The sequence below is a fragment of the Lissotriton vulgaris genome, unplaced genomic scaffold (assembly GCF_964263255.1).
Source record: "Lissotriton vulgaris unplaced genomic scaffold, aLisVul1.2 SCAFFOLD_1357, whole genome shotgun sequence".
Classification (NCBI taxonomy): domain Eukaryota; kingdom Metazoa; phylum Chordata; class Amphibia; order Caudata; family Salamandridae; genus Lissotriton; species Lissotriton vulgaris.
This window is the reverse complement of record NW_028247203.1, coordinates 209,941-224,222: the sequence shown is the minus strand read 5'-3', so window position 1 is coordinate 224,222 and position 14,282 is coordinate 209,941. Positions and strand designations below refer to the sequence as shown.

Here is a 14,282-nt window from a genome sequence, read left to right as displayed (position 1 = left end):
ATGAGTCCTGTACTCCACATCTGACCACAGTGAGGATTCCAAATCATTGCCCAAAAGACAATCTACTGGGAGGTCTGAACTAACTACAACCCTTTTGAGGCCAGTTACCCCTCCCCAGGAGAAATTAACAATTGCCATACTGTGATTGGTAGTGACATTGCTAGCATTGGTCACTAGGTAATCTGTACCTAGCATGATCTGGTCAGGGTCCACAAATGTTGGTGTCACCATAGTGACACTGGCACAGGTGTCCCTGTAGGCCTGAGCCATCTTTCCATTTATCAAAGGCGTTTGCCTGTATTTGCCTAGAGTACTAGGGCTTACGGTAGGGGTCATATCCATGTCCCCAGTCAAACAAGAACTGCCTGAGTTGGTGTTCTAACTAAGTCAGAACCCACCTCAGTTCCCAGGGTTAACCCAACTATAGCCTTGGGCGGTGCACTACCACTACTAACTGTACTAGGGGTTGCAGGTGTCTTAGGGACAGTAGTGTTAGGAGTTTGGCCTTTCTTGGTGCACTCAATAAACCAGTGAGTCTTACTTTTACAGTATTGGCACCATGGTTTCTTAGGACCATCATTCTTCTTCTTTTGGGAAGTTTGGGACCCACCCTCCTTAGGTTGTTGGGGCCCTGTTGAAGACTTCTGGTCATTTTGCTTATTCTCATTACCCTTCTGGTCTGCTTTCTTCTGGCCACCACCCTGGTTCTGGTTCTGCTGCTTGACCCTTGTCCTGACCCATCTGTCTGCCTTCTTTCCCAATTCTTGGGGAGAGGTCAGATCTGAGTCAATCAAGTGCTGATGCAACAACTGGTTCTGACAATTATTTAAGATTTGTTCTCTCATAATTAGATTATACAATCCTGTGTAATCAGTAACTTTACTTCCCAGTAACCAGCCCTCCAAAGCCTTAGTGGCACAATCGACAAAGTCAGTCCAATCCTGAGCCTGAGTTTTCTGGGTGTCCCTGAACAACAACCTGTACTGCTCAGTGGTTAAGCCAAACCCATCAATCAGTGTAAGTTTCAAGACTTGGTAATCATTAGCATCCTCATCTCTGACAGTGAGGAGCTTATCTCTACCTTTACCTTCAAAGGAGAGCCACAATATAGCTGCCCAGTGACTCTGGGGTACCTGCTGTACTTTGCAGGCTCTCTCCAAAGCAGTTATCCACTTGTGGATATCATCTCCTGTCTTATAGGAGGGCACTAATTTGCTCAGGTTTCTGTTATCAAAAATCCTGTCTTTATCCTTAGGGATATTGCTGCCACCAGCGGGGACTGCCCCACTCAACTGTTGCTCTCTAGCAAAGGCAAGCTTCTCCTTGGCAAGGGCAAGTTCTTCCCTCTGGTTCCTCAGATTAGCTTGTCTCATCCTTGCTTCATGTTCTCTCCTCTGAGGGGAAGTCATTCTCCTCTGGGGAGAATTCATTCTCCTCTGGGAAGAGGCATGAGAGAGTACAGATCTATTGGAGTCCCTAGAATGAGATCTATCTCTTGTAACTCCCAAGTTAGGCCTGCTTAGGGCCAGTACTGGGGGTCCCCCAGATCCTTCCCTATGTAGGTCTAAGTTGGCCCTTGTAAGTCTGCTGACTAGCTCAGGACCTTTGTCTGCCTCATCCCCAGAGACTTCCTCTTCTTCCTCCTCCTCTTCTACATCTACTGTTTCAGGGAGGTCTGGATCACCAAGTGTACCTTCTAAGAGGGGCATACTCCTATCTGGATTAGAGGGGTCTGTGTTAGCAGCCCTTCTGGCATCATATGTCTCTAAGAGACCTAACAGAAAAGGAGCTGTAGGGTTTGAACCCTGTTTCAATTTCCTGGAGGTACACAATTGTCTCATCTCCTGGAAACTGAGAGCTGCATATCTGGAAAGGACCTGTGGAAGGTCACTAACCACTAGGGGAGTCTCTGAAGACTCTCCATGGGTAGACATGCTTCTAGTGTGGTGTAAGTGATGCACCTACCTACACTATGGGTTTTCCTACTGATCCCTTGCTAAGAGTTGTAGTCAGGGTGTGCTAGGCCCTTTCTACTACAACAGCTGGTTCAGTAGAACTCAGAGTATTTCTAAGCTTGTTATATGTACCTAGAGTACCTTATGTGATCTTTCAACTGATGTTTCAAGATTATACGTGGTAAAAACAACAGCAAGCTCAAATCCCAACCGCTGCACACCAATCTGAGAAGTTGGCCTGATATATGATGCTCACTAGTTCTAGTGATCACCTTCTATCAGTCCAAACAACCCTTATGGTGATTGGTTGTAAGTCAACCTTATAGACCAGCTATCCTAATGGTAGCATGGACAAAGCAGTCTTAGGCTAAACTCTTTTGGCATGTGAAGCCAGCTGTTTTACCACAATATAACCCCTTGAATACCAGATGAAAGGACACCACACAGGTTGTTATGAAAATAAACGATATATTTATTAATAACAACACCTCTGAACTCTTTATGAGGTCAGAGGGCTAAGCACATGACAATCTCTTCTGAAAAATACGTTAAGTTGCACAAAATTACAATGGTGCCCTAGGGGCACGACAAACCATATACTAAGTAAGTGGAATGTGAAAGTCGATAGTAAGAATGGAGCTGTCCGGAGGCTGTAGGATCGGTGGGGCCACGCTACCCTAACACTAGGTAAGTACTAGGAGGCCCACGGAACGCGTGTGCAGAGTGTGTACTCACACGCGAGATGCGTAACAACGTCTATGGACAGTACTGTTCAAGAAAAAGGTGAGTACGGACAATCCTGACTAGATAGGACTAAAACGACTGTGGAACTGGACACTAGGACAGTTAAACTACCCTTGAGCACCAAAATGCTCTTGTTACCTCACCCACGGGCCGCGGGTGCATAGGGCTCAAAGTGCGTCGGGTTCTCGCGTTGAAGTCAATGGAGCCTGAAAGAAAAGATGCTGAAGGCGACCAGGAGGAAGATGTCCGGTGCAATCCAAGGGTGGATTGTTGAAGAAGGAGACCTGAAAGCAGAGGGGACAATGTTCACAGTCACTAGCCAGTGACTGGGGTGGAACCAGGAAGGAACCAGATGTCGTCGTCGCGATCAGGTGAAGAGTGGACGCTTGACTCTGCAGCCACGTGGACCAGGAGGTGTCTTCGACGACCAGGATGGAGGCATGAGCTGTCCCACGCAGGCCCTCGCTGTCGGCGGTGTTGGATCCGGAATCGGCATCAACAGGCCTTGGCAAAGGCAACCCACGCGGTGAGTGGAGAAAGCATCTGGTGTGGACTAGGAGAGTCTGAGGTGCCCCTCTTTTGGAAGGGAGCAAGGGCCAGTCTGGGGCAACCAGACCAGCAGTAAAGATTCAAAGGTTCGTCGTCTGGGAGGCCACAAGCCAGCAGGCAAGTGACCAGACAATGCATCGAGCAGCAACAAAGCAGAAGGGCCCCACGCAGATCTCGTGGATGCTGGAGGGCGGATCTTCGGTGCAGGAGCTGCTCGGGGCTGGGGCTTCTCAGTCCCCAAAGCACTTGGTTGAGTTTACCTCGGGAGTCGTGCTGGAAGCGAAGTGCAGTCTCTTCCAAGATGGCCGGTCCCACGTGTCTTGTCGCACCCACGGGTCTCAGCTTTGCTGCAGATGTGGGTTGAGGTCGTAGAGGTCTGGGAATCCGGGTCTCGTCGGGCTCTGAAGTCTGGATCCGGGAAGGAAGACGACAAAGGGAGGCCACTGGACGCTTGATGGTGCCTGCTTGTGCAGGGTGGACACTCCTTGCCCACAAGGGAGATTCTTCAGTCTTTTGTGGAGCAGAACGTCGAAGTCCAGAGTTTCTTCTTGTAAAGTTGTTCAGGATAATCTGATTTGGAATGGGACCAGCTCCTACCTTTATCCTGCTAAAGGGGGCTGCGCTACTGACTAGGTCCCTCCCCTGGGTGAGACCAGGAAGGGGGGTGGCTACACCCCCAATCCTTTGTCCGGCTTCCCGCCAGAGCTGGGGCTGGAGTGCCCCAGCAACTGGTTGGAACCAGTGTATGCACAGGGCACCTTGTGTGCCCCTGGCATGTCTCATTCCTTTCAAGCCTACCCTACCCAATACACAAAATCCTGTCTGGGGTGGTGCTAGCACCTCCCAAGGCAGGAAACCCTTTGTCCAAGCCGCCCTCGCTGGAAGGACTCCCAGCAGCAGGAGGTCAGACTTGTGTCTGTGGTGGCAGCATCCATTTTGTGATGCCAAGGCTCGAGTTAACTTTAACCGGGGTTCTTAGTTACATACATGTCGTGTCCCTCTAGAAGGGTGGAATGCTACCCCCGTCGCCAGAATTGGCGAGGGGGTAGTATTCCAATTAGTATGACACCTTACTCGACATGTTTTGATAATGCTATACCAGAGTTAGCATTTAACCGCGAGGATTATAATGTACTAAACAGTATATGGTATAGCGTTATCATGGAACATCTATTAGGACTTGGTTCCGCAAGCTGCAAATGGGCTCAGCTCATGCCAGAGCACCATCTCACATAATTCCAAGCACTCTGCCTTCAGGATTGATAAGGCCTTCCATAGGAGTGACTGATAGGAATATATGTGTCCATTTTAGGTTTAGATATAGGTAACTATATCTAAAGCAAAGGGTGATTACACCACCTTGCCCCAGCTGTCGTGCAGCCAGTTGTGTCTGTTTAGATGGCCAGCCAGGGGTGGCATAATACATGCTTCAGCCCCTGGTAGGCCCTGGGTACACCTATGCCCTGGATACCTAAGGTATACTGCACAGGGACTGATAAGGTGGCCCAGTACCAATTGGTAAATGCACCTAAGGTACATGCTTGTCAATTTAGAGAGAGAACAGCTAGGCTGTGGGTATGATTAGCAGGCCCACAGCCAGGGAAAGTCGTAAACCTGTGAAGCAAAAAGCAAAAATCTGGGGTGACCATAGGATTGCAGACCCCACTCTCCTACACCTGTGTTATTGCATTGTTTGCATCAGATTCTCCTAGTGCCGCGCCTGTGATATTGCATTGTGTCCACCAGATTCTCCTAGTCCCGTTCCCATGTTTTTGCAGTATTTACTTCAACCTTAGTGCCTGGCCCATGTTATGCATTGTTTGCGTCAGATTCTCCTAGTGCCTCACCGTGTTATTGCCTTATTTGCTTCAACCCCACTGCCTGGCCCAGGTTATTGCATTGTTTGCATCAGATTCTCCTGGTACCTGGTCTGTGTTATTGCACTGTTTGCATCAGATTCTCATAGTGCCTGGCCTGTGTTATTACATTGTTTGCATCAGATTTTCTTGGTGCCTGGCCTGTGTTATTGCATTGTTCGCATCAAATTCTCATAGTGCCTGTTCTGTGTTATTGCATTGTTTGCATCAGATTCTCCTAGTGCCTGGCCTGTGTTATTGCATTATTTGCATCAGATTCTCCTGGTACCTGGTCTGTGTTATTGCACTGTTTGCATCAGATTCTCATAGTGCCTGTTCTGTGTTATTGCATTGTTTGCGTCAGATTCTCCTAGTGCCTGGCCTGTGTTATTGCATTATTTGCATCAGATTCTTCTAGTGCCTGGCCTGTGTTATTGCATTGTTCGCATCAGATTCTCATAGTGATTGGCCAGGGTTATTGCATTGTTTGCATCAGATTCTCTTGGTGCCTGGCGTGTGTTATAGCATTGTTTGCATCAATTCTACTGCCTGGCCTGTGTTATTGCATTGTTTGCGTCTAGTGCCCGGCCTGTGTTATTGCATTGTTTGCCTTAGATTCTTCTAGTGCCTGGTCTGTGTTTTTGCATTATTTGCGTCAGGTTGTCACAACGCCTGGCCTGTGATATTGCATTGTTTGCTTCACGTTTTTCTAGTACCTGGTCTGTTATTGCATTATATGTGCTGCTTTTGGTATGTTATTATTCTAATAGTTGCAGCTTCTCTAATAAACGTGGTACCTTTTATCCCAATCAAGTGCATCTGACTGCAAGGACACTGCCCTCTTCCTGCAGTGTTGTTTGGCATTTTAGGCTCCAAGTGAATTTTCACGATGTATGCCCTTATATAGGTACAATTCACTCTGCCCTTAAATAGGCATAGAATTCAAGTCCTTATTTCGACATATCCCATGCAGACCAAATACAGGCATGGCTACTTCCACCCGTACCAAATGTCGCAACGATTTCTTGGAAAATCGGTTAAGCTGTTAGGGAATTTTCCCTTGCACGAATATTGATTTGTCCAAGAACTCATGTACTTTGCAAAGAACAACTATTCCCTAGGGGTTCTTTCCTGATGCTATTATGCCAGTCTTTAGGTCAAACTATGGCATTCCTAGACACCTTCAAGGTATAAATATACCTCTACTTGCTCTAGCAAGACACGGTGGTTCAGAGCAGTTCGACTATCTACTTGCCCAACCGAGCTCGCTACAGCAAGTGCTGAAGGAAGCCGACCCTCCAGCTGACGCATTGATCATGAAGCTGTCTCTTCACCTGCCGAGAATACAGCTCTAGTGTTTACAAGCTCCCCTTGCGGGGTGTTGGGAAATCGAGTCCCAAGACAGAGATACCAGACCTCCTTCATTCTAACTAAGGTATGGAGCTGATTAGAACCAGAGAATTCTTGGATAGATTCTTGGCAAAGAAATCTAAACCTATTCTACACAATACTAACTTCTTCCCTCGTACTAGACTTAGGTTAGGTACATCGGGGTAGGCGTATTTTAGAAGCACCCGTTGAGTATTTTAGCCTGTGTATTTATGTATGTATTTTTATATGGCTTAGAAACCATACAATGCTCTTACAGTATTATTTTATAATACTATTCTCGCTGTATGCATTATACTTTGCAGTCTGTTTAACGATTGTAGCAGTTCACTTTCTTGTATGAGAAAGAAGACTGTTCAATAAACCTTTGTATTGAAAACGCATGTCTCTCTTTTTCTCAACAAACTCTGTTGAAACGAAGCATGCACGATTGACTGAGTGAAATACTTATCTATTGTTTCCGCAACTCTAGAGATATATTTCTTGTTCTTGGGAAACAAAGTTGTCATGTTTATGCGGTTGTCAGAAACTAATCCCTTCTTGTGAATTCGAGAAAGTTTCTAGTGACCTCTGAGCTAGCTGGCACTCACTATTAAGTTTAGTATATTCGATAGAGACTTAGTCGACCTTAGTCCTACATCTAATCTATAGGATATATTATTCCAATGCGCAGAGCCTATTGGGAATATAGGAACTACACTACATGGCGCCCGACATTTGGTAAGGCACTAATTTAATGCTAGATACTAAAGTAACTCAGTTGTGCTTTTTTCAGAGACCCCTTTTTTCTGTAAAATACTCCAATAGACGTCTGTAGTGGGTAAAAGGATCATAACTGAGTAGTACGAAAAAATACTATGTGTTAGTTTTTGGTTTGTTCAACGTTGAAGGATACAGTGTTCCAAAATATTGTGCACTGTATCTTTGTTTTCTTGAAACTTGCTCTGCAAACTTTCAGTCAACAAAAATGTCTGTTAACTGCGACCACACCGCAACTGGTGGAACTGCAGTAAAGCCAGCAGCCTTTGACGTAACAGGCTTTAATGAAGTCAATGATGATGTTATCATCATCCCAGAAAATTTAAGGAAAGCCATCACTATAAAACTTATAACAAATGGCCTATCATCAATATGTGGTAGGGTGTAGGAAGGTGGCTACCTGACTATGGTTACCCCAGATTTTTTGCCTTGTGTTTAGCTGGTTTTTGACTTAGTTGACCGGGTTCCCTGCCAATCAGGGCCCCAGGCCATCTGCTCTCTCTGTAAAATGGATTCCATGTACCCTAGGTACATACCACAATTGGAAATGGACTCCTTGTCAGCCCCTGTACCATGCACTATAGGTGCCTAGGGCATAGGAGCCACCAAGGCCTACCAGGGGCTGCAGCATATCTTTTGCCACCCCTGGCTGGTTCTTAAATTTACACAACTGGCTTATCACTCAGCTGGGGTAAGGTGGTGTCATCACCTCTTGCTTAGATATAGTATACCTATATCTAAACCTATATCTGGACACGTATAAACCTGTGAGCCACTCCTATGGAAGGCCTCATCAATCCTGGAGGCAGAGTGCGTGGTTTAATGTGAGATGGAGCTCTAGCATGATCTGAGCCTGTCTGCAGCCGTCGGGAACAACTCCCTAAGCTGTTTCAGGATAATGCCATACCATATACTCTTAAGTGCATTATAATCCTCGCGGTTATATAGCAACTCTGGTTTGGCTTTATCAAAACATGTCGGGTAAGGTGTCATACGATTTGGAATACTATCCCCTCGCCAGTTCTGGTGACGGGGATAGCATTCCACCCCTCTAGAGGGGTAAGACATGTTACTTTACTTAAATGCGGTTAATTTCGAAAAGGACCTTGGATCCACAAAATGGATGCCTCTGCCACAGACACGGGTCTGACCCCCTGCAGCTGACCGAAACTCAGCCAAGGGGGCCTGGACAAAGGGTTTCCTGTCACAGGGAGGTGTCACGCACCCCCAGACAGGAGATAGTGGATTGTAGCAGGGAGGTTTGAAAGAAACCAGACACTGCATGGGGAGCACAAGGCTGCCCCTTGCATAATCCGGCCAAACCGGTTCTGGGGCACTCCAGCCCTCGTGCCAGGGCGGCCTGGATCAAAGGAAGGGGGTGTATCCACCCACTTCCTGGGTCCCACCCATAGGAGGGGACCTAGCAGGTAATCCAGCCCCCTAAATTAGTATAAGACTGGGAGCAGTGCCAATGCACTTCAGATTATCCTGATGAAACATAAGAAACGAAACTCTGGACCCTTCGACATACTACTCGACGTAGAAGACTGAAGAATCTCCCTTGTGGTCAAGGAGTGACCACCCTGTGCAAACAGGCACCATCCAGCCATCGACGTCTGCTTTGTTGCAGTTCCCGCCGGAACTCGAGCGACAGAGATCGACTAGATCAAGCTTGCCTGCCTTCTAACAGCCCGTTCCACAGTCCCTGCAGAGCTGAGACCCGGGAGGTGACCGGAAGCGTGGGGCACGCCATCTTGGAAAGACCACGAGACGCTGACCGTGCAGCCCACGAGTGACCCTCGAAGCTGTACAACGGGGTTTGAGAAGCCCCAACCCTGAGCCACTCTTGCACCGAAGCTCACCCCTCTACACTCACCGAGTGCTGCGTGGGGCCCTTCTGCTACTTTTGGCTCAACGCGTTGGCCCGGTCACTCGCCAGCTGGCTTGTGGCCCCTGTGCCGACGAAACTTGAAATTCGACCTGTGATTCTGGTTGCTCCAGATTTGCCCCAGCTCCCCTAAAAAGGAGCCCCCACTCTCACCCTCCTGGTTCGAGTGAGAAGCAATCTCCCGGTTCCGCGTGGATTGCTCTTGCCAAGTGTTGGTTGCTCCAATCTTGAAGCCGACTGCGCCGACGGTGAGAGCCTTCGTGGGACAGATCGTGACCCGCTCCTGGACGTCATAGATGCCCCAGAGCCCACGTGACAGCGGAGAGAAGCTCCTCGACGACCACCTGATTGCGCCCGACATTGCCTGGTTCCATCCTGGTTCCACCCTGGTCACTGCTGAGTGACCCAGACTCTGTCCCCTCTGCTTTCAGGTACTTTCCGACTCGAGTCCACCCTTGGACTCCACCGGACACTTCTCTTTCACCCCGCCTGCAGCCCTTTCAGCTCCAAGCACCAAGAGCCTGCGTGACGAAACCCGACTCAACTTCGACCCTGTGCACCCGCTTCCTGTGGGTGAGGTAACTTTGCTCCGCCGGTGTTCCCACACTGGTACACATCTCTAGGGTCTGTGTCTTAAGTTATGTTCCTCTAGGTTCAGCGGAAGTGTCCTTTAACTTTGACTTTGTAACTTTTACGCACCATTGGTTAACATTGGTGCATGAGTGCGCTTTCCGCACTGCACCCAAGTCCCGCGGGCTTTTCCCGACTTCAGCAATGCTTGTCCCGACTGCTCCCAGCAATTCACTAGGCCCTAGGCCTAACCACTGATCGATTGGTATCTCTTATACCATTTTTTTAGTATATGGTCTGAGTGGCCCCTCGCCCTCATCCATATTTGTGCAACTTGTATATGTTATACTGTGCTTTTGATTTAACGCTTGTGCCCCTTTATTCATAAAGAATACTGGGGATTGTTTTTAGTAATAAATACATATATTTTTATAATATATACTTGTGTGGTGTCCTTTCATTTGGTATTACAGGATTGTATGTGGTAAAACAGCTCGCTTCACACAACCTCTTAAGTTAAGCCTTTAGGCTGCTTAGTCCATGCTACCCCTAGGATAGCTTGTCTAACAAGGTTGACTTAAAACCAGACACCATAAGGGATTGTTTGGTCTGATATCAGGTGGTTCCAGAATTGGAAACATCACCTATCAGGCCAACTTCTCACATTGGTGAGCAGCGGTGCGGATTTGAGCTTGCTGTTGTTTTACCATTGCAATCTTTTTATCAAATTGAAAGATCACATCAAGTACCTCTAGGTACATATAAATCAAAAGCTTAGCATATTTAGGTTCTACTGAACTTAGTAGTTGTAGATTAAATGGATTAGCACACCCTGACTACAACTCACTAGCAAGGTACAGTAGGGAAACACTTAGTGTAGGTAGGTGCATCACTTACACCACACTAGAGTCATGTCTGACACAGGAAAAGCCTCAGGGTCTGCTCCTGTGACAGTTGGCCTTACCAAGGCAACTTCCAGCTATGACAAATTGACCCGAAAGGACTTGATTGCCTTGCGCATATCAAGAGGGTTAAAAAGGGGCAGAAGTCCCACCAGTCCTATCCTGATAGCCATTCTAGAGCAGGATGACTTAGAGAGGGGGAATGCAGTTCCCTTAGAGTCAGGAGATGGAGTGAACCCCCCTGTAACTGATACCACTCCAGAGGAGGAAGAAGAAGAAGAGGAAGAAGAGGAGGAGGATGGTTCAGACATAGAAGAACCTGAAGATCAGGAGCTAGGGGTTAACAAAGGTGTAGTTGCCAGGCTTAGCCAGGCCAACTTAGACCTACTGGGGAATGGAGAGGGCCAGCACCTCCCCAGATCCCATCAGAGCATTTTCCCAGGCAACAGAAGAGTGAGATCTCCCTCAGGGGACTCTCATATTTCTAGTGCCTCAAGAGAATCTCGGAGAGGCATGACTGCTTCTCAAAAGCTAGAGCATAAGGCCAGGATGAGGGCTGTCAAACTCCAAATAGAGAGGGAGGAGGTAGCCTTGGCCCAAGCTAGACTTGCCTTGGCAAGAGAGCAAAAATTGAGTGGCTTAGATGCCACTGGTGGCAGCAATATTCCTAAAGAGAAACCCAGGTCCTATGATAGTAGAAACCTGACAAAGATTGTGCCCCCCTACAAGGAAGGGGATGACATCCACAAGTGGATAACTGCTCTTGAGAGAGCCTGCATGGCACAGCAGGTTCCTGAGGAACAGTGTGCAGCAATCTTATGGTACTCCTTTTCAGAGAAAGGGAGAGATAAGCTCCTCACTGTCAGACATGAGGATGCAAACAATTACAAAGTCCTGAGAAGTGTCCTAATAGATGGGTTTGGCTTAACCACTGAACAGTACAGGTTGAAGTTCAGAGACACCCAGAAGACACAGACACAAGACTGGACTGATTTTGTAGATTGTGCTACTAAGGCTCTGGAGGGTTGGCTACATGGCAGCAAAGTACATGACTTTACAGGATTGTATAATTTGATTATGAGGGAGCAGATCCTAAGTAATTGTCAGAACCAGCTCTTACACCAGCACCTGGTGGACTCTGATCTGACCTCTCCCCAAGAATTGGGAAAGAAGGCAGACAAGTGGGTCAGAACCAGGATTAGGCCTAAGAATCAGGACAGTAACCAGAAGAAGGAGTCTACCAAGCCTCAAGATAAGGGTGGGGATAAAAGTAAAGAAAAGACTTCCCCAGGGCCCCAAAACTCCAAGAATGGGGGTGGGTCCCAAGACACTTCTTCAACTGAGAAAAAGCCTTATTGTCATGTCTGTAAACAGATTGGGCATTACAAAACAGACAGCTGTTGTCCCAAGAATGGCAATAAAGAAAATATACCTCCAAAGCCAGCTCCAACACCTCCTATTACTGTCAGCAGTAATCCCCCAGGAAGTGGGAGCACACCCAGGAATCTGGGTGGGTTTACTTTTGGAGCTCAGGTGGACCCTGGCCTATCCAGGTCCCCATCACCAAATGATCTTGTTTATGAGACTGGCATGGGGTTTGCCAACTTCTCTGATTGCCCAAATACTTTGAGCAAATATAGACAAGAACCCATCATCAATGGTTTGAAAGTTGAAGCTTTTAGAGACACAGGGACTAGCATCACCATGGTGGCTGACTGTATAGTCCCCTCTAAGCAACTTTTACCAGGTGCCACATACCAGGTAACAAACATTGATGGCGTCAAAACAAATCATCCCATGGCAGTAGTAAGTCTCAGCTGGGGAGGTGTCATTGGCCCAAAGAGAGTGGCAGTGTCATCAAACTTGCCTGTAGACTGCCTACTTGGTAATGATTTGGAAATCTCAGCCTGGGCTGAGGTTGAACAGGAAACCCATTCTAGAATGGTAAATTCCAATGGAAAGGTTAGTGGGGCTGTAATGGCTACAGCCCCAATTCAAGATGTCCTTCCTGAAAAGGTTGGTAGGGCTGAGATACTCTCTGCCCCATCTTTAGCAGAAGCTCTTCCTAAACAGAATAGCAAAGCTGTTATGATAACAGCAGAAACCCAAACTGAGTCTCCTCCTGTAAAGGTTGGTGGGGCTGTGATGGCCACAGCCCAAACTCAAACTGATATGTGTGTTGTGAAGCCTGAAATGATGGATAACTCCACACAAACTGAGAGCATGGAGGAGGAAGAGAAATCTCCCCCTCACCAGACTTTAGGACAGGATCAGCCTCCTCCGGGAACTGATCTTACCCCTGATGAAGGAACTGCCCCAGAGGTTGTTAGGCCTGGCCTGACAGAGCCTCTGATGGCGGTGGACCCTTCTCAGGTGGGACCCAGTCTGAAGCAGGTAACCTGCCCCTCACTCCCTTGCCTCAGCCAGCCCAGGGCTGCAGAGGACAAGAAGGACAGTGAGACCCAGAGGGCCCCCTGTCAAATAAAGCACCCCCATCTGAGGTAATTGAAATTTTTATGGTCAAGTGTGTCCCCTAACGTGTACCCCAACGTTCCATGTACATGTAATTTCCCTCCATGACCGAATATGAAGACGCATATGCATTTGCGTCCAACGTTAATATGTCAGTTATCTAGTCCTCTATGAAAGCAACGTGAATTAGGCTTCTAGGCCTATGTTGCCAACGTCTTTACACGGTGCATGTTAAATTGTCAAAATTGCACCCGTTTCTAAGGCTCCACAGGGCCCGGACGCGAATCCAGGCCTCAAGCCTCCTGAAACACTCCGAGAGATGCAGCCCCGCCCGCATCCCTGACCCTTCCCTTACTTCCTGCCAAGCAACGCGGTGCCCGGCTCAGTCAGTGCGGCCTGCCTGCCAAGATGGTATTTTGCCTACAAGTTATCTGTTCAGCTCCCCGGATCCACATTCCTAGCTAACGAACAGGATAAACATATCCTGCCTGCAGAAGATATAGTCCAGTCTTTCTGTCTCCATGCAAGTGATTTACTGAACCAGTTTCCATAGAAAACTCACAGTTCCACGCAATACATAAAGAAATATATGCATACACTAGTCTTTAGTGACAAGAAGCCTTTACCCTGATGGCCTTTAGTTTCTAGCAACATGTACTCTAAACACCAGATAGCAGATAGGCTATAGGAACAGGTCGATCTGACATCCCAGACTTCAGTCTCCTCTATTCGTGTTAGGAGTCAGCGCCCCCCAGCTCTCCTCAGTTACACGTCATGATCAGTTTTGCGCGCACCAGTAGGTTAAAGGTTCCAGCTGCTCATGTCACCCCCTCCATGCATCCACCCACTTATGACACTTTCTGTGACGTTTCCAGCACACACCTCCGTGTACGCCCTGTGCACGCCTTCTTGCTACGCACATGTGTTCTTATCTTTTTTCTTTTCACTTGTTACGCCTACTGTATCCATCACCATTGTACAGTTTTACTATATATATTGTGTACTGTTAATAAATCATTGACATCATGGACATCATTGCATATCCCTTCCTGAACCTTAGTGGTGATGGAACCTGATTTCCACTGGCTCGAGCCTGTTAATTAAAGCCCGTAAGACTCAGATACCACGGACTCTGCCTCTCATTTATTGAGCTATTCTTATTGGTATTTATGGTATAGAAAAATAGTCCCGGTAATTT

General features: G+C 47.5%; 1 pseudogene; it reads left to right on the top strand.

Annotated features, from left to right (window-relative positions):
- Positions 1 to 10,621: 10,621 nt before the first annotated feature.
- LOC147665600 (uncharacterized) lies at positions 10,622 to 12,903 on the top strand (annotated as a pseudogene).
- The last annotated feature ends 1,379 nt before the right edge of the window (positions 12,904 to 14,282 follow it).